The 22,946-nt window shown below is 40.6% G+C and overlaps 1 long non-coding RNA gene across 1 annotated transcript; it reads left to right on the forward strand.

The window, feature by feature from the left end:
- The first annotated feature begins 7,501 nt into the window (after positions 1-7,501).
- Positions 7,502-22,710, forward strand: LOC116567824. The gene is made up of 3 exons (XR_004276363.1): positions 7,502-7,579; positions 17,882-17,980; positions 22,499-22,710. It is a non-coding gene; the product is annotated as an uncharacterized LOC116567824 (long non-coding RNA).
- The last annotated feature ends 236 nt before the right edge of the window (positions 22,711-22,946 follow it).

A 22,946-nucleotide genomic window follows, 5' to 3' on the forward strand; every position in this document is an offset into this window, starting at 1 on the left:
AAGAGGAAACAGGAATGTTGTTTGCAATTTTTCTGTATCTTATCTACATCCTCCCTGACTAATATTCTTTCTTCTAGATTCTTTAACACATTTTTAAAAAAATGTCCAGTTCCTCTTTGTTCCTCATAAAAGAGATGTGGAGTGGGGATTCCGACTCGGTTAGGCGTGCTCTGACAAGAACACTCACAGCAACTCAAAGCACAAACCTGTTAAGGATTTCACCTTTTAAGAAATGACAGAATAATTACAGGACAACATGTCCTTCATGAGCAAAAACAACTAAACTAAAGTGCTTTCAAGGCTGGCGTGGCCTACTTCTCTCCTGGCAAGCTGCATAAATCATCAGCTGTGAGGGCACTGTTTTCACGGGCGCGCGCGCGCGTGCGCGCAGGCGCGGGTGCGCGGATGTGCTGTCGGCGCGCTCGGACACCTCATGGGTTAATGCACCGGTTTCAGGTTAGTCAAAACTCTGAAAATAACCACCCCCCCACCCCCCACCGTACGTTTTACGTCCATCTCTCTCCCCCTTAATCTTTAAACCTCAGGCTGCTTTAAGGGGAAAATTTAATCCATATATGTCTGCCTCATTTTCATTTAAATCGTCAAAAAGTTGTTTTAGAAGAGTTCTTTGATGTCCTAGACTCCCTTGAGCTTTTTCTTAGCCTATTTTCTTAAAAACAGGAATTAGCATTTTCCCAGGTATGGAGGGGCTCTAACTCTCTTCCTCCCCAAACACAACCCTCTCACCATCCCCACTCCAGGTCTCAACTTAAAAAAAAAAAAAAAAAAAAAAAGTTTGGAGTTACTGAAGGAGAGCTGGTACAGAAAACAGCTTATCCTAGGATCAGAAGCATTGACAAATATGAACTCTTAAAGCAAGGTCCCCCACATTGAGGTTAATAATTAACATTTCTGCTCTTTGTGGACCTCATTTTACCCGGAGGACCTGCCTGGGGAAGTGTTCCCTCTCCCCATACTTGACTGGTTCCTGCTTCCTGGAGAACTAGGAGATGTGGATATTAATGCAAGCAGGTTTTGTTTTTTTTTTTCTGTCTTATCATATTTTTGATAGACCTACAGATATGCCCATGTTGAAACCCATATTTTTTGCCTTCCGGGTGGTATTTTACTTCTTTGCTTTGCACCTAATGTGTATCATCTTATTCTGGTTTTCACATTCAGGACAGACTTCTTAATCATTTTTAGATACACAAAAGTAGGCATATTCCATTTTACCGTGCGCAGTATTATCCAAAGAGTAATCTATGTTTGGCTAAAACTCAAGGGTTCCCACAGTGAAGTCCTAACTTTAATCAATGGAGAAATCTCAGAAAATTGTTTAGAAGAAATGCACAGTTAGAGAAAGAGAGTAAATGTTATAGTCCCATATTTCTCACTTTTTTTGAAGACTTCTAAAACAAGGGAGTTAGATTTCAAATCTACTTTCTTTTTCCTCAACACTGTTGAAGCTTCCCATTTCAGATTAAATTCAATTAATATCAGAGGGGATGAATCTGTGATAGCAGCTTCTATGAATCATCCTGAAAAAATCTGCAATCATCATATACCAAGTGATGAATCATTTTGGAATCTGGATATAGGATTCTAGTTTTGGAAGCTTGGAATCCATGGGGGTGGGGGGGGCGCTTCTGTACTGTTTGTAAAATGCAAGGCTGATCATGCCACCCCATTTAAAACCTTTCACATCCAGAATAAAGAATAAAATTCGGGATTAGAAAGTCAGCTAAGCTCAGGGGCGCCTGCATGGCTGTCAGTCCGACTCTTGATTTTGGCTCAGATCTTGATCTCAGGGCTGTGAAATGGAACCCCACATCTGGCTCACACACAGGGCGTGAAGCCTACTTAAGATTCTCTCTCCTTCTCCCACTTCCCCTCCCCCATCCCTCTCTAAAAAAAAAAAAAAAAAAAAAATCAACCAAGCTCTGCAGGATGTCATTGCTGTTAGTGTCTCTGCTCCATCTCCATGTGTGTGTGCTGCATCAGAGCCATAGAAGCCCCCTCCCCTTCTTCAATGGCATATGATTGCCTACCTCTGAGTCTCTGTGGATGCTGAGGCCCACCTTAGGAGTGCTCTCTTGCTTTTTGTGCTGGCTGGATTTTTCTGTCATTCAAGGCCTATCTCCTCTGTGTAGCTTCCCTTAACTCCTTCAGGCAAGTTGATTATGATCCATCTCTTTACCTCTTGGTCTTCCCCATGGCACTGTAAGATTTTGGAGGGGAAGCACTGGATAGCATGAACTGTTAGATCTGCAGCACATTGTGGGGCACCTGCCAGAGTGATGTTCTAGGGATAGCGATCTGCACACGTCCTACCCACAGCTGTAAGCCTCAAATGTGCCAGGAGAAAGCCAGCCAGGCTAGGCCTAGGGTCCCCCAGCCCACTTCTGCCAGAGTAGCTTGGCTTTCATGGATGGACTTTCTGGGCTTCAACAGCAGCATGTGTTAGGCACTTACTAGATATTTAGTAAATGGGTGGATGGACAGATGGATGGATGGATAATTACAATGCAAAATCTTAGAATACATTCCAATTTGACAAATCCACAAATATTTATTAAGGACTTATATATAGTATATCAGTGCTAGGGCCAATGAAATCTGTAAAGAAGTAAATAGTTCTGCATCCACTTGTAGGAATTTGGGGTTACATAGTGAGTCTGAGCTTTATGACATGAAAGTTAATTAATTAACAGAAATTCCAGAGCCGAACAATAATGTAAAGCCCACGGGTGACTTTTGAGGCTGCAGCAGCAAATGCAATCCCAACTGAGATAAGAAATTCTAGTGGTGCTCTAAATAATGCCTTTAATTTGCCATATACTTCTCCATAGATAACCTTCTCTAAAATTCACCACTACTATGCTTTGGAAGTATTGGTATGTATGCTCTAAGGAAACATGAGGTAAAATAACACCACCAACAAAAATAGATATGTAAGTTAAGTGACCAGCCCACTTTTCATAGCTAGACCATAGCAGAACAGAGAAAGGACCTACATCTGTCCTCCAGGGGCAGGTCCAGCTTTTTTTTGTGGGGTCCAAAGCATATAAAATTTGGGTGGGGCAACATGTTCATAAAAGGAAGACAGCAGTACCAATACAAAATTAGAAAGCAAATATTTCTTTAGAATCAGAAAAAAATAAATTCTACTTTTTATTAACTGCATGACATACATTAATGATGCTTTTTTTTCCCTCTACATTTTTAAAAAGATTTTATTTTTAAGAAAACTCTATTCCCAACGTCGGGCCTGAACTCACAACCCCGAGATCAAGAGTAGAATGCGCTATGGACTGAGCCAGCCAGGGCGCTCCACATTTTTTTTCAGCTGTATTCTGTGTTTAGACTTCCAGCCCCGAGTTCTATCCTGTATCCATTTATCAGGACCAAAATTAGGGTAATCAACCAGCTTGGTAGAGTAGAAAACAAAACCACTAACACTAGGTGTAAGAACTGGTCTCCGTTCAAGTTGTGTGCAAATTTAGGAGATCTTACACCATTCCTTTATGACCTCACCTATGGCTTCCCTTCAGGAGCAGTCAGATTTGAGCACCCTTTTAAAACCAAAAAATGGTTTTGCTTGGAGAGTCATTAAATGGTCCTTTCAATAAGCGGAAAGCCCATGGTGCTGGGATAGCGGACGGGTGTCATCTTTTTCAGAACTATGTCACTCTGAATCAATGTTAGCCCAAAGTTTCTCCTTACTATGACTTATTATTTTATGTTCATCCCTAAACATCGTGCATGGTGTGCAGACAGCACATAAACCAAGCTGGCCAGCGAATGAGAGAATGAATGACAAGACAATGTTTTATTTTAAAGAATCTTATCCAGAGCAGTGATGCTGAACACCTGCTCCTATGGTCCAGAGAGAATTTGGAGGAGGATTCCCTACTAGACAGTCACTGGAAAGAGACACCCAACAGTTAATCTAAGAAGTAGGGCAGTTTATACAGAGAACAGAAGCAGAGTGGAGATAACGGGGTTGGCTGGTAAAGGAGCAGGAGTTTCTGGGACTTTTATGCCATTCTCTTAGCTGTCCCATAGTAAAATTATTATTTTTTTAATCACATAGAAAATGGAGTCTCTGCTGTCAGCAAATATTTCGGTTGGTTTCATGATAAGCTTCTTGTTGATCTTCTAGGAAGACCTGCCCTGGGTCATCTTCTGTGCGTGCTCCCGTCTCACTCTCCTGCTTCTGCCCATTTGTCAACTGGTGAGCGTTTTTGTCAACCCCAAAGAGTTGGTGATCTCATTAACACCACCCATGTATGCATCCTCTCCTGCACTATTCAAAACTGAAAAAGGCATTCCGCAAGGAGCCAGGCGGATGAGCTCACTCTCCCTGCCCTCTAGGCTGTACTCACTGCGGCTGTGCATGTCCAGCCCTTCCTGGCAACCCCCTTCTCTTGCTCAACATAGGAACACGGACATAGGACATAGGACATAGGCCTTCTCCCCCTGACTCTGGTAATCACTTCCCAAATTACTCCATGTGTAACAACGTGGGTTCCAGTGCCTCTGCAGTTCCTTGAATTTTTGTTCTTGCATTTATCTTTTTGGCCATGTAACTGCAGGTCTTCTGAGGCTCCGGACGGGGAACTCCCCTCATGCCTTGTGTTCGGCTTTTCCTTCCACAGAGCTCAGTCCCTAACCCAGCTGCATACCAAGACTTTTTGATCTTGGTTACCCTCTCGTGCACCTTTTTTATTCTTCTCCAGTGTATATTTCCTGTAATATGATATTTGTGTGGGAGCCTAACTGTAGGGTTGCTACGCTCTGACCTTTGGTGTTCAAATCATTCGTGAAATCTGCTGCATGGCCTTTTCACTTTCAGTTTGCCATCAGCACTTCCTTCCATTATTTTGCTTCATTCACATCTGTGTTTGCTTACTGTGCACCCAAATATATCAGACATTTTAATGGCGAAAGAAAAAAAATACACAGACATACCATCATCTTCTTTTCCACGTTATCAGAGGTTATGATCCCTAAATGGACTCCAAAGTACTCTGCAGAAGATAGTTATTAAATAGAACACTAAATACAGCAGAGACTCAACGAACTTCTTGATGGACTAGGCTGGCTGAACGTAAGGAGATGAAGAGCGTTATCAAGATCTTTTGGGGACATTTCTCATATAATGCTTTTATCCTTTACCCCCCAAACTTTGCCTAAACCACTTCTGCTGGACCTTCTGTTTTTAGATTCTAAAGTGTTTTGCAGAACTTTAAAAACAAACTTTATAGTTTGGGGTTCCTATCTGTCTTCTCTCCTTCCCAACACTGTGGACTCCATAGGGTACACATGGAATTTATCTGTGCACATGGAGTTTATCATTGTATCCCTGTTCTAGAAGATAGTAGGTGTTGAGTGCATGTTTGTTGACGGAATAATGAATGGACCTCACCCCATTCTTCTCATTGTCATTGATCTCTAATATGGACATTTTCTGTTTTTTATTTCCTTTGTTCTAGCTAGTTTTTTCATTTCTTTATTTTTTAAAAAAAATTTATTTATTTGACAGAGATCACAAGTAGGCAGAGAGACAGGCAGAGAGAGAGAGAGAGAGAGGAGGAAGCAGGCTCCCCGCTGAGAAGAGAGCCTGATACGGGACTCGATCCCAGGACCCTGAGATCACGACCTAATCCGAAGACAGAGGCTTAACCCACTGAGCCACCCATTGTCTCTTTATTCTTAGTGTTGTAGCACTTTCTGACCTCCACTTCAGTCTTGCTTTATCTTTCATTTATTGTTTTTCTTTTTTGTTGACTTTCAACTTCAAAGGAATCATTCTATTTTCCTTCCACCGTTGTCTACCACTTTCCAAGTCTCTGGGGACCTAGAATAGGATCAGTGGTGCCACTTGGAGAGCAATAATTCTAAATTATAATACAAAATTATAGATGCACATCTGGGTTGGAAAATCATCCTCTGCCCACTGAACACTTCTCTGTCTGTCTGTTTCTCTTAGAAGCAAAAGATTAGATATCGTGTAACCAAGACACTGAGAATAAACCTGAAAACAAAACAAATTTAATTTAAAGAATCACTGAACAAAATAAGGAGATAAAAGTTGTATACAGGTAAAAGGGGTTGTGATGATAGAAAAGCAGAAGTAGGAATGAGACAATAAATTTGAGAATCAAGGGACTCTGGAAGCTAATATCCATGTGACTCATAATAATCGACTATAGTATAGTGATTAACAGCTTTTGATTTATAAAAGCATGGGTTTCATTCATTAGCTGTGTGACCTCAGGGAAATGACTTAACCCCTCTGTGCTGTTGTTTATTTGTAAAGTACTTACCATACAGGGTCTCTGTACTAACAGTACCGAGCATGATCAAGTGCTCAGTAAATAGCAGTCATTAGAGTTACGGTTTGTTGGAACCATAAGAAAAACCTTGGTTCAGGAATTGCAGAAGAAGAGAGAAGAGCAAGGGGGGAGGAAGGGTAGTAACCAAACCAGCTTCTAGTTTTCTCAGTATTACTTTACCTTCCACACTACCCAACTGCCACTCCCAGCCAGGAAGCAATGAAGACAGTAGAATTTCTAGCTCCTGAAGGCCTCGTTTCAATGAATGAGATGAAATGCTTGCATTCCAGGAGAGGCCTGTTGTCCCTGGCCAGTGCAAATGAGTCACAGCAGATCAGCTGGAAATGAAACATGGGCACACGGCAATTCTTCCTCAGAACAGCATCACTGAAATGATGAGGTTCACATTGCCCAAGCCATGATGAGTTTGCTTTGGGGGCCCCTCACTATTGGACGCTTGGTTATTGATGTTCTGACTAGAAGGCTCAATGAAAAGGCCAGCTTTGGTCCTGTGGTTCCTCTCGGGAAGAATGGAGAAGCTGGAGAGGCCCATTTGTCTAAGGCAGTTTGCCTCCAAGCTACAGACTATATCATGTTGGTAAAATGATAAACACTGATGATTACCACCCACATTTGCATCTATATTCATAAAGCAGGATGCATTCTATGTAGCAAACTCAGCCCCCTTGTCTATTATTTCTTTGTGTTACATGAAACAAGGGTCTGAACAAATAGTCTTCCCCTCATGTTCAATCCTTAGGCTAGTCTCTTGTTTTTGGCTTTTAGACATTCTCAAAATGTTCAAATGGTCAGCTAAACACTATTTCTTGTTCTTGAAATACAATATTTTGAACTCTATTATTCTACCTTCATCTGCTTCCCGTGTAATCTCATAGCATGGAGTAATTTAAAAGAAATATTGTTCCTGTGTGGCTTTCTTGTTCTAACTTAAGACCAAATTCTGGCCTATTGTAAAGTTTAGAAAAGCTACCTCAAACATCTGAATACTTAGCGAACTCACCACATAGATTTTATTTTTTTAACATTTCTTCAAGTACTAAACTGTAGGCTAAATATTGGCTCCGCGATTCAGAGGTTATTTTGAATGGCCAAGACAAAGTATGATTATATGAAACATTTCTCTCTATTTCTCTCAAACCCTGCAGGCTGGTTTCTTCTGACCCAGCTCTGGAAAACCTGTCTCAAGGAGATCAGAGGAGGCATGGGAGGTCGTTCAGGTAAAGCTCTTGCCCCCACAGGGACAGTGTGTGCTGAAGAGGGCCCAGCATTCTCAGACCTCTCTTTGTGTAGTTCTGGCTCGGTGTCAAATTTTTGATGTGGTCCTGGGATCCACTGAGTATCTTTTGCTTCAGTCCATAGTAAGCCTAGGTTTTATAGGACTTCTGCAAATTGGAGTAAAATGTCTGAGTCTATTCTAGACCTACTTTAGAACTAAACTCATTTCATACCATGGCAGGTTATGGTACTAGGCCAATAATTACTAATCTCATTATTTATTATTATTATTATCGCTTTGGGAGGAGGGATTTCTTACACTTTTCATTTAACTTTCCCATCTCTTTTGCTTCTTCTATCTGTATGACCGTCTACAAATCTTGAATTATGGCAAGCCTTCATTATGTATCTGTCTTCAGTATGTATCTGCCTTTAATATATAACGCTGGAAGTTACAGAGAGCTGTAGATGTCACTATATGATGATCAAAGAGTGAAAGGGGTAAAAAGAAGTGTCGCTTTGGCCAGACATGACAGGATGAAGCATTGTTAGGTTGCTCTTGGTTTTTGAGGGTGGGACGCCTTTTTCAAACAGGGTGGAGGAAGCTGTCTTTAAAATGCATGGCCCTCCACCAAGGCAAAGCAGGACGGATGCCGTTTAAAAGGAGATTGTATCTCTGCAACAGCCAGTAAACTTTTTTTTGGAAAGAAGTGTTCATCGAGGACTTAGCATCAACTTTGTATGTAAATGCATACTAAAAATAAACCATGCATTATGGATGATAGGTACATGGCTCTGTCTCAAGGATTTTGCAGACTAGTTGGAAAGCAAGCCCCTTACCTACAAAGCATTTCATCCAACCGTCCGTTTCCATATCCAACCAATGTGTTGTGCTGTATTTTTTCCCTACAAGAACCTCCAGACTAGCTGTCGGGGTGACAGACACTCTGCCTTATCACTAGCTCCATGTAGACCAACATATGGAAAAGTAAAAAAAGGATCTGCAGCCCAAACAATGTGCTTCTGTTGCTTGTTTCTGAGTGTTCTGTTGGGCTGGTGCTCTAGCTGTCCCACTGATAATGTTTTCTGGTCTTAAAAAGTGATGAAACCAAACATAAGTTAGAAAAGTATCCAAGAGGAACAAAGGAAAATGTGGAAAACATCTGTGGTCTCAAATGATATGTTTTCATTTGATTTCATTGAAAATGTTTGCAGATCTACAATATTTGAAATGTATGGCTCTCTCTTGGATAATTTAACTTTCAATATAGGCAAGTTCCTCAGTAAAACACTATAGGGCTATCAGTGGGTGACAAGTTAACACAAACTGACTGTTTTTGAGAACACACTTTCAGCATTTTCAATATTTGACATTATTGGGTCTCTTCTACGTTTTTTTGGCATTATAGGGTCTCTTGCATGTTTTTTCCTCTCTTTCTGCATATTTGGCCTCTGCCTCTGCATTCAGTGTGCAGATCAGTCCTTTCACAGAGCCCTGGACCCCAACTGGCAACCCCCAGTTCTGAGCTCAAAAAATGTTATCGCGTATCCCAATGTTTGGCTCTCCATTGTGAGGCTTCAGCCATACCCTGTGTGTTTGGCAGAGGGACCAGCATCCAGGATAGGCTTCACCCTCAGACATGTGGTTAGAAAGCTATAGAGGCTGGCTACCCTCATGAACACTTTAAATTGGTCTTTTAAGAGCCCGTCCTAGATGTACCGCTCTGCGTGCTTTCCACATTTCACTTTTCTAAGCACTGTTTAGGTAAATGGAGGTTCTTCCTCTGGCAAAGGAATTCTGACCCCATCCTTTGCCCCATTGCCTGCGTACACTGACACAGGCAAGAGAGGCTCAGAGCACAGATGATCAGCTTTCGAGAAATCCAAGGGGGGCCAAGATGACAGCCTCTGACACAGGCAGGCATGGCAGAAGGGCATTAATTATCCATAACTACAAGCATTTCCATGCGCACACTTTCCACCTGCTGGGTCTAACTCTGCGACAGTCTGACTTTACCCACTGTGGGAATCTTTAAAAGGTATCATCCTTATGAACATTCCTTGAGCATTTGCAATGTGAGAACATTATGGGAGGTTCTGGGAATCAAAAAGAGAAAAGACAGGTCTCCCACCCTCTAGAGACCCAGAGTCTAGGTGAGAGAGAATTGAACAAAAAAGCCGAGATACAAAAGGGCTCTGTGTTTCTGCCAGGCAAATGATGGAAATAAGGCTGACCACAAGACTTGAGGGAAGGGGAGTACTTCAGTCCAGAGTGTGGCTTTGCACAGATCTGAATGTCTTGGAAAAGGCCACTAAGTTCTTATGGACTAGGACTTTGGTACAAAGCAATGGACTCTGATGGAGTTAGATATCCATAAGCCAGAGATGATAAGTTTTTAAATGAGAGATTGCCAGCAAATTAAAGTTGTACCCATTTTGCATGGAAGTAAGAAACTAGAATATAGAGGTGGTCAGCCCTGTCTCAGGGTGTGCTGGGGGAGCTGCTAGGGAGTCATGTAGATGAAGCTGCTGAGGCCCTCGTTTGCACAGGAAAGCCTTCATAGATAAGAAAAAACACTGAAGCTGCAGGCTCCTGCTTTGAACAGAGCCGATGTAAGATGTGCAAAGAATGTTACAAGCCCCCTGCTTTGACACAGATAAGAGAAACATAGAGAAGATAGAGCCCTGGGTCGGAAGGCTGAAGGGCTCAGGAAAAGGCTATGCTCACACATTTCAACCAGCGAAGGCTTCTAGCAACCAGGATAGGGCAGAGTCCGGGAAAGGGAGCATGCCAGGAGGAACTGCAGGGGGAGGGATATATACTGGAATAGGAAAAGCTAAGCATCTGGAGATCCTGCCAACCTTCTAGAAGAAGCATTTTTGCCTGGAGACCTCACAGCCACACCGAGGATGAACTTTCTAAAGGACCTTCTGTGTCTCCGGCCATTTCCACCCTGGCTGCCACCTAATAAACTCATAAGCCCGCAGCGTCTGGTTGACCCATGGGTTCTTAATACAATTTGAGTGCATTGAAACTGCATTTCTAATCCCTCAGATATTGACCCAGAATTGACACCGCTCCTTCAGATTGTATAAAAGGATTCAGTGTCCCCAGAATCACACACATTTCCAGGTGAACCCAAGGGCCTGCGGCGTGTTGGTTCTTTGTGTCAGTTAGGGAGAGCTGATGCATTCTGAGAGACATAGATTTGCAAGCATCAAGCTTGTCTCATTCTAGCCCAAAGCATGATAGTGGAGACATTAGTAAATTTTTAACTGGTCATTAAAAGTGCCTTTCATATCACAATTTGCACTGATAGCTGAACAAAAAGAAAAGGCCGGCATAGGAATTATAAAAATAAGCAGTCATTCATTTTGAATACAAAACGGGAATGCATATTTTTCTGGGTGTTTCAAGGAATTTTTTTAAAAAACATATTTTTGCTGATAGATTGCTATTAAGGACACCTCAGCCTGTCAGCCCTAACAATATTGTTAAGAAGGAAAATGGAGTTCAAAAATGTAGAACTTCCAATGTGTTTCCAATTGAAGATCATGGCACTTTCGTCCCGAAATTTGGGGAAGATAACTTTTAATTACGGTAATAAGAACCACATGGGCAATGATTGATGTGAACCTGATGTGTCCTATTCCTTTATTAATCTTTTTAATTAGAGGCAAAGAATATTTTATCTGCCGGGAAGGAGATGAGATGGGCCTGATGCTCTGTTGCTCTTGGGGGCTGGAGAACTTCATTGCTCGCCATGGGTCCCTGTTAACCTGGGGCCAGAAGGTGATGGACCCAAAGCTGGGAACACTTGTTTCCAGCTGGGAATGGCTTTTCTTATATCTCTTGTTGCAAATCATCTGCATGAGCAACCTTTTTTTTTTTTTTCCTTTCTGTTGGATTGGTTTTTGCTGGCATTGTTAAACTAGGGAGTTAGGGAGAGAATTTAAATTGTTGCCACACCAGTGGTGGGAGTTCACATCTGCCATGGAAGGAAGGAGGAAGAACTGAAATGGCAGATGTCAGGGAAGCTGGAAAGGGAGCCCAGAGTATGCTAGAATCATGGCGGAAAGTGTACTTAGGTCACAGAAATAAAAATAATGAGGTCAGCGGAACTGGGATTGCTGGCTAATGACAGAACTGACAAAATTAAAAAAAAAAAAAAAGGAGGGTGTGGAAAGAATAAAAATATACAAAGTAAGTATCAACAGTTATGAAGGATGATAAAATACTCCCCTTGAATGGTAAAGGTTGATAGAAGTTGGCTCTTTGGGCTCTGTGATAAGAATCATAAAGTCATTCAACAAATTTTATTGAGGTCTTACTATGCAGCATACTGTGCCAGGCTGGGGATGCTATTATTGGAAAGATGACCTGGAAGAGTCACAATGTCAAGAATGATACAGGCACATCTGTGGATATCGAAATACAATATAGGAATTGTTGACTTGCCAGGTAGTGAAGAGATCAGGGTAGATCTTGACAGAGTGAGTGGCCCATGAGCTTACTGCTGAAGAAGAGCGATTCTCTGGGTGTCTATAGAAAAAAAAAAAGTTGTTTTGGTAGAAAGACTAGCTGCTCAAAGCTATGGAGCTATGAAACAGCATTTTCTGTTCAGAAAACCATATGTAGTTTGTCGTGGGTCTGGACTGGGTGAATGGTGCATAGGGAGGCTTGAGAGGCAGGGAGCCAAATCAAAGAGGGACTTTATTGTGTGTATGATGGGAATCCAGCAAGGAAGCTTAAGTAAGGAGCTGCTGGAGTGTGGTTTAAGAGCATGAGCTGTGGAGTCAGAAAGACTCTGCATGATAGCTTCAGCCTACACTGGGAGCCCAGACTGTTGCTGCATGAGTGACACGGGCCTGTGTCTGTATCAGCATAACTCCGCTCACCACTCACTCCAAGCCTCCAAGTTTTTGTCCATAAGGAGGGAATCATACCTTCCCAAGAGTTTTAGTGAGGAGACAATGGAAGTGTATGGCACATAGTAGGTGCTCAATTAATGTTACTTTTAGTTGCTTGGTTAACTCCTGCTTCAACTGAAATTGGCTATTGAGACTTTAAAAATCCATGTTCTTTTTCTCATAAGGCAGGGTGTTAGCCCCATCTAGCAAGAGTTTTAAGGGAAACATGGAAATTCAATTCCAGATTTTTTAATGAACTTAAGTGGTTCCCAAACAGCTAAATCTTTTATAGCCCACTAAGTACATGTACTGCAGTCAAAATAGGTTAGTACAATAAATACTTTAAAGGAAAATGAAGGCTTTGGGAGAGGAGGGAATTGTTAGGAGCCGCACTAAGAGAAGGGTCTTTATAAAAGACTTCAGATAATGGGGTGCCGAGGTGGCACAGTCGGTTGAACACCAACCTGTGATTTCAGCTTAGGTCATGATCTCCTGGGTCGTGGATCCAGCCCTGTGTGGGGCTCACTCTCAACAGGGAATCCGCTTGCAGTTTCTCTCCCTCTGCCCCTCCCCCAACTTGCATACCCTCTCTCACACTCTCTCTCTCTCAAATAAATACATAGATCTTAAAAAAAAAAAAAAAGACTTCAGGTGATGACAACCTCTATTCAAATAGGCAAGCACCTACTTCTCCCCTTTCAAATCTTGAAATCTGAAACATCTAGAAAAGCCTTTTCTCATACAGGAGATGTATGTGGTAGAAGGTAAAGGTAAGTAAAAAATGCAGGGCACAGTGGGTTTGCTGAGACTGCAGGCAAGTCCAGGCCCAACCAGAGGAATGCTGAGAAGGGAGTGGAAATGCTCCTGGGCTGTGTGGAAGACTTCCGGGGTACAGGGACCAGCCTCCTACCTGGGCCCCTCGGTGAGTGGAGGGAAGAGTCAGAGCTAGGGGCTGGAGGATGGTTCTGTGTACATTGTTTCCTGATACTCTTTTCTCTTGTCCTCCCATTGCCTAGTGCTGCTATGTGTTCCTTGGTTTATGATACACTTCATGTTCTTGGACTTTGATCAGATGGGACACAGAGCTAAAACAGATAAATTTTGGCTTTTTTTTTTTTTTGCTCAAAAAATTAAAGAGCTTTTAAGGCAATCCTCCTGAAAATGACCCGCCTTTGGGTCTTTTTGTTTTTGGCATGCTGTTCTATGCATGTGTGGGGGAGAGGACCCACCAAGGGTGTGTTCCAGTCTCTTCAAATATATTATCGCCCACCACAAATGTCAAAATTTCTTGGCTCTCTTCATGTATATAATGACCTGTAGGAGTCAAACTGTGGAGCTCTGCAAGAGAAAGGAAATACAGCAAGAAAAAAACCAGCACAGCCCATTCCATAGGGAAAGGGACCTATTATTAAATAATCTTTTCCCAGATAACACATGATTGATTTCTTCTTAGTCCACTCTTGTTTTTAGTGGGATTTGTTGTTAACACACCTCCAAGAGCTGGCAAGTCTCCTTTCTCCCTCCCTTCCTCCCTTCCTTCCTCCAACAAACAGGTATTGGTTTGCTTAAATTAAGAAGCCAACAGTGAGGGTCCAGTCCCGGGTGCCACCTCCCAGGGGTGTCAGCAATGCCATTTGCAGGAGGTGCTTGTATAAAACATGCATTTATATAAAGTATAAAGTAAGTAACACTCATGATAGCAACTACAGGCTCACTCGTGTTTTAGGGTGCTTGGTGCACCCTCATACTACTCCTTTAACAACATCCTTCGCATACCTGTCTTGTGCTTCTTTTTGTCTACACATCCAACAAGCATCACTTGCTGGTTCTTGGCGGGGGCGGGGGGGGGGTGGGGGTGGGTGTTAACCTGGCCATTGGAGTAGTAAAGATTCTGAGGATAGTATGCAATCAAACCTTGGATTTAACCCAGCATTTCATGTTAAATCGCATAAGCTTCAGTTCTGTAGGACCAGTGATAGGAATCGCTGATTAGATATCCTGATAATATTCTGATTCTTCATGCTTAAGTAAGAAAGGCTGGTGGAAGAGAAGCTTGGGGGTTTCTGAGGGGTTTTTGACACCTGCACCACACCTTGTCAGGTGCTATCTATTCATTCTAGGTTAGACCAGCCCTGGCTTGCTACCCAGGATAGCTGAGCCAGTGACAGGCACACTATCAGCTGCTTTCCTCTTCATCTCGCTCCTTTACTTCTGCATTTCCTCCACAGACTTTGTACCCTGCCCCCGATCTTCATCAGATACTGAACTGTTTCTTATTTGCCTGAGATTCAAGCTTTAACTCTAGACCATTTAGGTTCTTTTGACTTGTAGCCAGCATAGAACCGCTCCAAGACTAACTTCATCTCTTAAAGATTACTGACTTGATGGAAATTTGGAAGCCTAAAGGGAACCATGGAAAATGTTTTGACTTGTATTTTTCCAACTATTTTAGTTCTGCCAACTGAAGATCAGTGGAAAGGAAGATAAAAGCAGATCTCTGGTTAATTTAATCTCATCCAACTCATCAATCCCGGGATCTTGTTAATTAATAAGCCATGTTATTCAACAAACTTATTGAGCACTTTCTATAGGTTAAGTAATATGCTGGGAGTTAGGGCTACAACAATTGATAAGATATTGTCCCTGGTATATCAGTAGATCTTGGTTGAGAATATTAAAGCCACACTTCTAACAACCAGAAGATTCTGAGAGAGGTGCTCTGAGAACCAAATTTTAGGAAACTCTCATTAGCAAATGATTCAAATTTCTAAAACCTAGATTTATTTTCAAAATAGATGAAAGAAGAGAATGTTAAACGTCCTTTAATTCTGATGTCTAGTCCTCCCTACAAAGGGATCTTGAGCCCAGTTTGCTAAGGTTTTGGTAAACAAAGACCATATGTTGACAACATCTCATTATTACTAATGACCCCAAATGAATCATCTGCTAGTGAGAATTGCCCAGCTTAGCTCTCCTGGAATCATAGATTTCTTCCTGTGTATGTTACTCATAAATATCCTATTGGTTTTGAAAATTTTTTTAAATGGTGATCTGTTGGGGACAGAGGGAGGGGGTATACTCTCATTTGCCTTGAGTGCTTCAAAATTGGTGAAGGCAACAGATCTGAGCAGTTTATAGAACTCTTTGCTCATGAGAAGAAGCAGCTTTCTCTATTCAGTCTTGGAATTGGTCTCTAATGTTCTTTCCTCTTGCCTGTAATTAGAGTGTTGATTGAAGCCCTAACAAAGTACTTAAAAAGGTACAGGACACTCTGGACTTGCTGAGGGAAAATAGAAAACATTGCTCTTCGAAATGAGTGTCTCTTGGACTGAACATGGAGAATCCCAGGATAGGACTGTGAAAGTGTCCTAGGCCAAACATAGTCTACAGTTTCAGGTCTTGGAACAGTTATTGGTCAGGGGATCAGTCCAGCCCCATAACCTGCTCAGATACAAATACAATGATAGTAGTGTATTCATGGGATATTGTAAAGTATTACTGTAGAACTCTATAATCACATAAATATGTATGATTAAACAAGGGAGCTTTGACATTTGAGAACCCAACAGTTAAGGTTATACCTTTTTATGAGTGGATGATCCAAAGGGTGAGGCATCTGATGTCCAGGGCTGGTACTCAGCCGGTACCCACTGGTTTATCTTTACTGGTTGCTCATGGCTGACATCTTTTATGATTGTCAGGGTGCACATTTTGACTGCCTGATGGGCCTTGAGCTTTTCTGGGCTTTACGAATTTTTGGTATCATTCCTGTGAGTTGTGATTTTATGAAGATATATTCTTGAGTCCCACTTATTCTGAGTGAATGGGCCCAGCTGGATCACACTCATCAGGTCTGAAGGAGATGCTTACATTTTTCAACTAGACTTCACAAAACAAAATGCTTTATTGATGTCCACAAAAATAAGGTTTTCAACATTTTGAGATATATTTATTAGGAATGTGAAAAATCTACTAAATTGCAGTTCAAATCAGGCAAATACAAGCTGTTTACATATTTTGAAACCTGAGCACACCATTATTTTCATCATATTTCCCACCAGACTTTGGTTTAGAAAGAGACTCTGTTGACCCTCCCTTTATCGAATAACTGTAATTTCAACAACTAACTTGGCTAGCACTGGAAATACCATGAAAAAGATAGACATGGTCCCTAGTACCAAAACTTACAATATGCTTCTCTCATTCCCACACAATGTCACATGACTACCACTGCTGGTACCTGACTTCTCTCGGGGCTCATGTTTGCCAAACTCCTTACGATTGTTCTCACCCTCTCCAAAACACTTTAATCTATTTATGTGCTTCTCCAAATTTATCAAGCAATTACTATGTTATAGGCATCATGTTAAAAACTTTATATGTATCATTTAATCTACCCAGTAACAGTGTGAAACAGGTACTGTCACCAAACCCATTTTGCAAATTAGTGAATTTAGTTCCACAGAACTTAGGGAACTTCTTCAAGGTTGCAACATCAATAATGATAAAGGTTTGTTTCAAATTCAGGCAGTCTTACTCTACAACTGGTAAAGATATAATTATTACCCAAACTGAGTCAATGTTGAATAAATAAATTTTCAGTTTTAAGGAACTGAACTTAGTGTATACTATGCAGTTTCTCTTGTTTGACTGCAGGGAACCAGGCCTACAGTGGCTGACTTTTCAGGTAGGTAGCCCAGACTCTCCTGGTTAAAGGGATCTTAGAGCTCTCAGAGGAGAGCAAAGAAAAAGTTCCTCAGTATCCCTAACTGAGGGTCATTCCACTTGAGGCCAATGATAGAACTCTCCTCTCTGGAGAGACAGAACCAATACAATATATATTTGAACATATATATATATATATATATATATATATATATAGAGAGAGAGAGAGAGAGAGAGAGAGAGATTATAGGAATTGGTTTGCACAATTACAGAGGTTGAGAAATCCTACCATCTACCATCTGCAAGCTGGAGACTGGGAAAACCCTGTGATGTTCAAATTCCAAAGGCTTGACAATCTGGGGCCAATGGTGTGAGTCCTGCCCTGAGTCAGAAAACCCAAGAGGAGGTTGATGTTGGAGGACAGGATAAGATGGGTGTCTCACCTTAAGCAGAGAGAACAGTTTGCCCTTCCTCTACCTTTTTGTTTTTGTTTATTCATTCATTCAGGCTCTGAAAGGATTGGATGATGCCTACCCACATTGGTGAGGGTGATCCTCTTTATTTATCTACTGACTGAAATGCTAATCTCTTCCAGAGACCTCACAGACACACACAGAAATAATGATATACTAGGTATCTGGGCATCTCTTCACCCAGTCAAGTTAATAGATAAAATTAACCATCAAAGGATGCTTGTCACTTCCTGATCCAACCTGTTTTACTCACAGAATTGGCTTTGTGGACTGTTTTTCTTCCTGAGGCACTGAAATACTCCTTTTGGTAACTTTCACCTGCTGGGGCTACTCCTCTCTCCTAGAGTGATCCAAGTAAGTCTACTCTATTTTGTTTGGCCTTCTTTCATGTTTCTAGGGAAGTTGAGGGGCACTTGGGTGGCACAGTCAGTTGAGTGTCCACTCTTGATTTTGGCTCAGGTCATGATCTCAGTGTCTTGGGATCAAGCCCCTCACTGGGCTCTGTGTTCAGCATGGAGTCCACTTGTCCCTCTGCTCCTACACCCCCACCCCACCATCTCTAAAATAAATAACTAAAAATACAAAATAAAACAAAAGTTGGGAGGTTGAATCCCCATCTTCTCTTGATGATACTCTCTAAAGTCCTTTACCCATGTTCCTATGTAACATCAATCCACCAAGTAGCCACTGCTCTGTTTCATGGGGAGTGTTCTCTGCTCTGGGCCTTCTCCATGATTCATCATCCTGTTTTCAGTTTTATTTGCTTGAGTCAAAAAATATTTGGGGGGCCCATTTCTCTCTCAAAGGATAGATGGAAAAAAAAAATTACTGAGAAGTCTGCATTTCCAGAAAAGTAGAAGCAGGAATAATTCTTTAAGGAGGCGAAAATTATTCTTTTTACCTGGCTTTCTTTGATCACATTTATTATTTGCTTGGCTCTTAAAAGGCCTCTGAGTTCATGACCTGGGCTTTAATTTCTTTTTTTTCTTCTTTACCTTCATATAACATGTTTGCCAAACCTCTTACCATTGTTCTCACCCTCTTCAAAAACACTTTAGTCTGTTCCTGGACTTCTGCAGAGGTGTTTCAGCTAACTCAGAAGGCATGTGTCTTTGCCTTAAAATGCTAGTTTGTGACTTAAAACTTCAGCTTGTATTTCCCTTGCTTCCCCAACCAGAATCTTTGGTCCACTTTCTACCTGTTAAATGTCAAGGCAAAGAAAGTGGCATACATCCAGGTACATTTACTTTGAGGTTTATATAAAAGTGATATGGAGACAAATCTTTGAGATGTGACCTGGTGAGGCCAGGTCAGGGTCAGGTCTTAAAAGACAAAATGCAGAATCTCCCTGTTGGCTTTCTCAACCAAGGTGTCAGGATGTCATGAACCAAATTGGAATCTCAATTGAGCGTCTTCAGGCATTGTATTTTTAGAAAAAAAAAAAAAAGTGGTCTTTAATAACTATAACTGGGCAAGAGCTCATCTTTATAGCCCATTATATTGATAGAAAGAGCAACTAATGACCCCTCATTAAAATCTAAAGCCTCCAATTATTTTATTATTGTTATTTAATATCTATTGAGTTCTAGCTTTAATTTTACCCAGTTGGTCCTAAGGATGTAAATGTCTTAGTTGGTGTGGAATTTAATTTAGGCTTCTTTTTGGACTAATATCAAGAATCTCTTTCCAACTTTAGTAGTTCCTTACCCCTCCCAACACACACATACATGTACACAAATGCACAAACACACAAAGGTACGCACACGTGCCACACACACACAAATTTTTACCTTTCTTTGCTACACTTTATTTTCTCTATTATTTCTGGAACAGAAAGAATAGAGAGAACTTTCTGGAAGAAGCAACAGGAAACATGACCTTATTCTAATCAGCTATGAAAATAGGATTCTTTTAGCTACTTTTATACTTACTACAGATTAAAAAAAAATTGAACTGTAACTATAAGATTTTGTTCAAAAATAAGTCAAATTTTATCTTCTTGTTCCCTAAACTTTAACTCCAGTTGGTTGGTGACTGAATAATGTGTTTCTGGGAGAAGAAACTAAGACGGAGTTTTCAGGCTTTCCAACTGAACAACTGACCAAAGTGCCCATAGCTCACTATCACTTTCTGGTGAATAAGAAAGGTCTGTCTCAGTCTGTGACTTTAGTTTCAGAAGCAGCAGCTAAATTTCTATCTCCATAAGTTAAAATACTTCCATAGCTATTTATGACATAATAATAGTGGGCCTCTACAGCAAGACATCCCTGAAATCTTGAATTGTGTGCCCACTTTGGCGTAGAACATTCAGATTCCCCAGGTCATTCATTCAATTTTTTACACAAATTTGTGGCATGTATACTCTGTGTACCAGGTATTTGCTAGATAGAAAGAATGAAAACCATGCTACCTATCCTTATAAAGCTTCAGGACCAGTATCTCTGGGATGCTTATATTAGCGATTATGTTCAAAATATTTAGCAACAGTAGAGGCCGTGCCTGGTTGGAAAAGATACCAACAATACTGTTACGTATAGGCTGAATTACTAGCCCTTGTCCTGCTTCCCAAGTGGGGAACTGTGAAAAAAAAAATAAAAGCCTCTAATTATTTTCTTGAAAAGATACCCAAAATCTTGCAATAATAAAGAAAAATGCAACTTATACTATGTGCAGTGTTTTTCCCTCCTTTTCTCCTCTACACAGCTACTATGGGCTTTCTTCTCTTCCTGACAAATACTGGTCATCTGTCTAGAAGCACCATCCTAAGTTATCACCAGTAGATTTTACAGAATTCCTTTGGAATATTACACTTACTGTCCAATTAAGCAAATAAGCTAAAAATCTGTCAGTAGATTTTTTTTCAATACCAAAGGCAATATTACAATTGGAAGAAACACTTCCCCAGTACAGACACATGGAATCTTCTAAGTATTTGTTTATTCTTTGCTTACTCCCTCCCCTCCACTATATTTTCTCTCCTCTCCTCATAAAAATGTGGATCAAGATACTGAGAAGGAATCCTAGGAGAACACTCAAGTGTGGGGGATGGAAAGTTGTAGTTCTCCCCTTCATTGTCGATGATCCCTTTGAAAATTATCAATAACCTGATAATGGGTAAAATTATCAATAATCTGATAATGGGTAAAATATAGTTAGACAAGGAGAAGGTCCTCATTATCTTCTTTAGATCCACATCTCTAGAATAGCGTTCTCCTTTTTTGAAATATTTTCTATAAGTGACAATGAATAGAAGTAGCCTGGAATTACCACAACACAAGATATTATTTAAAAAGTTATTTTAATAAAGTAGACAATAATTATTATAGCAGGAACACATAAAACTTCCAAAAGCACCTTAATTGTTGAAATGACTCATAGGGCATTAAAAATAATATTGTACCATATTTAAGACCTTAACAGGCTAGAATAACAAGAAGAAACACACAATGAGCCAAAGTGCGAAGTGTTTTAAGGGTTACTAAATACTGCATTTTTCACAACGTTTTTTTTTAAAACAACTTTAGTGAGACAAATTTTACATATCATATAATTCACCTATTTCAAGTGTTAAATTAACACTGTGTTCAGTTAACCCCAACTTGTATAATTATCTCCCTAAATCAGCTTTAGGACGTCTTCATCACCCCAATGAGATCTGTCATGCACATTTACTATTAATCCCCATTTCCAACCCACACCCCTAACAACCATAATGTATTTTCTATCCCTGTCCATTTGCCTTTCCTGGACATTTGCTCTAAGTGGAATCATATAGTATGTAGCTTCCAGTGTTGGCTTCTTTCACTTAGCATAATCCTTTTGAGGTTTGTCCCTGTCAGAGCATGTATCTGTTATTGTTCTTTTTTATGACCAAGTGGTAGTCCAAGGTACAGATGTTCGCCATTTTTTTGTGTATCCATCCATCAGCTGATGAACATTTAGATTGTTTCCAGTTTTGGGCAATTTTGAGGGATGTTGCTGTTAAGATTTTGAGTAACACCAAAGTCTGGGTGGATGTATACTTTCATTTCTCTTAGATACCTAAGGGGATACCAGGGTCCTATGACACCATGAGTTACAGTGGGGGTGAGGGAAAACAAAACCTTTGAATTAAGGCAGATCTCAGTTTTAGCTATGACTCTTGCATGACACTGTATCTCTATGAGTCTTACTTTCTTTTTTTCATCTATATGAAAGAAATCCAGTATCTATCACACTGCGTTATCATGAGATGCAAAAGATAAAATAGAAATTAAATTCCCAGTCTAGATCCAGGCACATGGAAGTTATTCAGTATTTGGTAACTACTATTAATGAAACATTACAAATCAAAATTTAAAGTGGTAATTCTCTTAAAATTATCAAAGCACAAAGTTACCATGTTTCAGACCAGGTTAAAACATTTTCTCACTGTTGGACATGGCAGAAACTGAACTTGTGTAAGCCTTTGGTTTCCCAATCTGTATAATTTATCTTTCAGGGTTTCTAGAAAGATTTGGTGGAATCATATGGGTGAAAGGAATTAACAGAGATCTGGTCCACTCTAGATGCTTAGTAAATGGTAGTCATGGAAATATTTTGGAAGTTTTCTTTGACATATTTCTGTTTTTGCAACTTGATTCTTCAAATGTATAAGGCTTTCCAGAAACCCAGGCAGAAATATGGCCATTTATATAGCCCTCGTTTCATAGGTTACAAAAACTGAATTTCAGAACAAAAAGAACATCATAATTAATATGACAGCTAACACTTATTGAGCGTTTATTCATTCATATGTGAAACACTAAAGTGAGAATTTTATATAGCCATTACGTGGAATATTCCCAATAACACCATTAGTAGGAACCTATATTGGTAGATTCCTTTTTACAGGTGAAGAAACTGTGATTTGTTGAGACTGAAGAAATGAGGCAAAACCAGGACCAAGCTGTCTACCTCCAAGACTGTAATCTTGTCCACTCAGCTCTACTGCCCTGTGCTCTATGATAAGGAATGAGCTCAACCCACCTGACTCCCAGCCTGCCTGGACTCTGGGATGTATCTTGTCTGTGAAGTATAATTTCTAAAATCAGATTAAATCTGACTCTTGCCCCTCTTCCTTACCTATCTTATTCATTTAATAGAGTTGGTGAGAAATTCGACCTCAGTTAGTTTTCTGGGGGTCCTTCTGTGTTGCTCTTGAATTGTGTATGAATCCTGGAGCTTATGCCATCTAAGAATTTAAGAAATTGTGGAAGAATATTTGATCCTCTTGTTTTCAGTCCACCATAGTCACTGCTGAGACTCATAATGTCCATGCCAGTCCTTACTATTTGCTAGT

Source organism: Mustela erminea, chromosome 10 (genome assembly GCF_009829155.1).
Source record: "Mustela erminea isolate mMusErm1 chromosome 10, mMusErm1.Pri, whole genome shotgun sequence".
Lineage (NCBI taxonomy): Eukaryota > Metazoa > Chordata > Mammalia > Carnivora > Mustelidae > Mustela > Mustela erminea.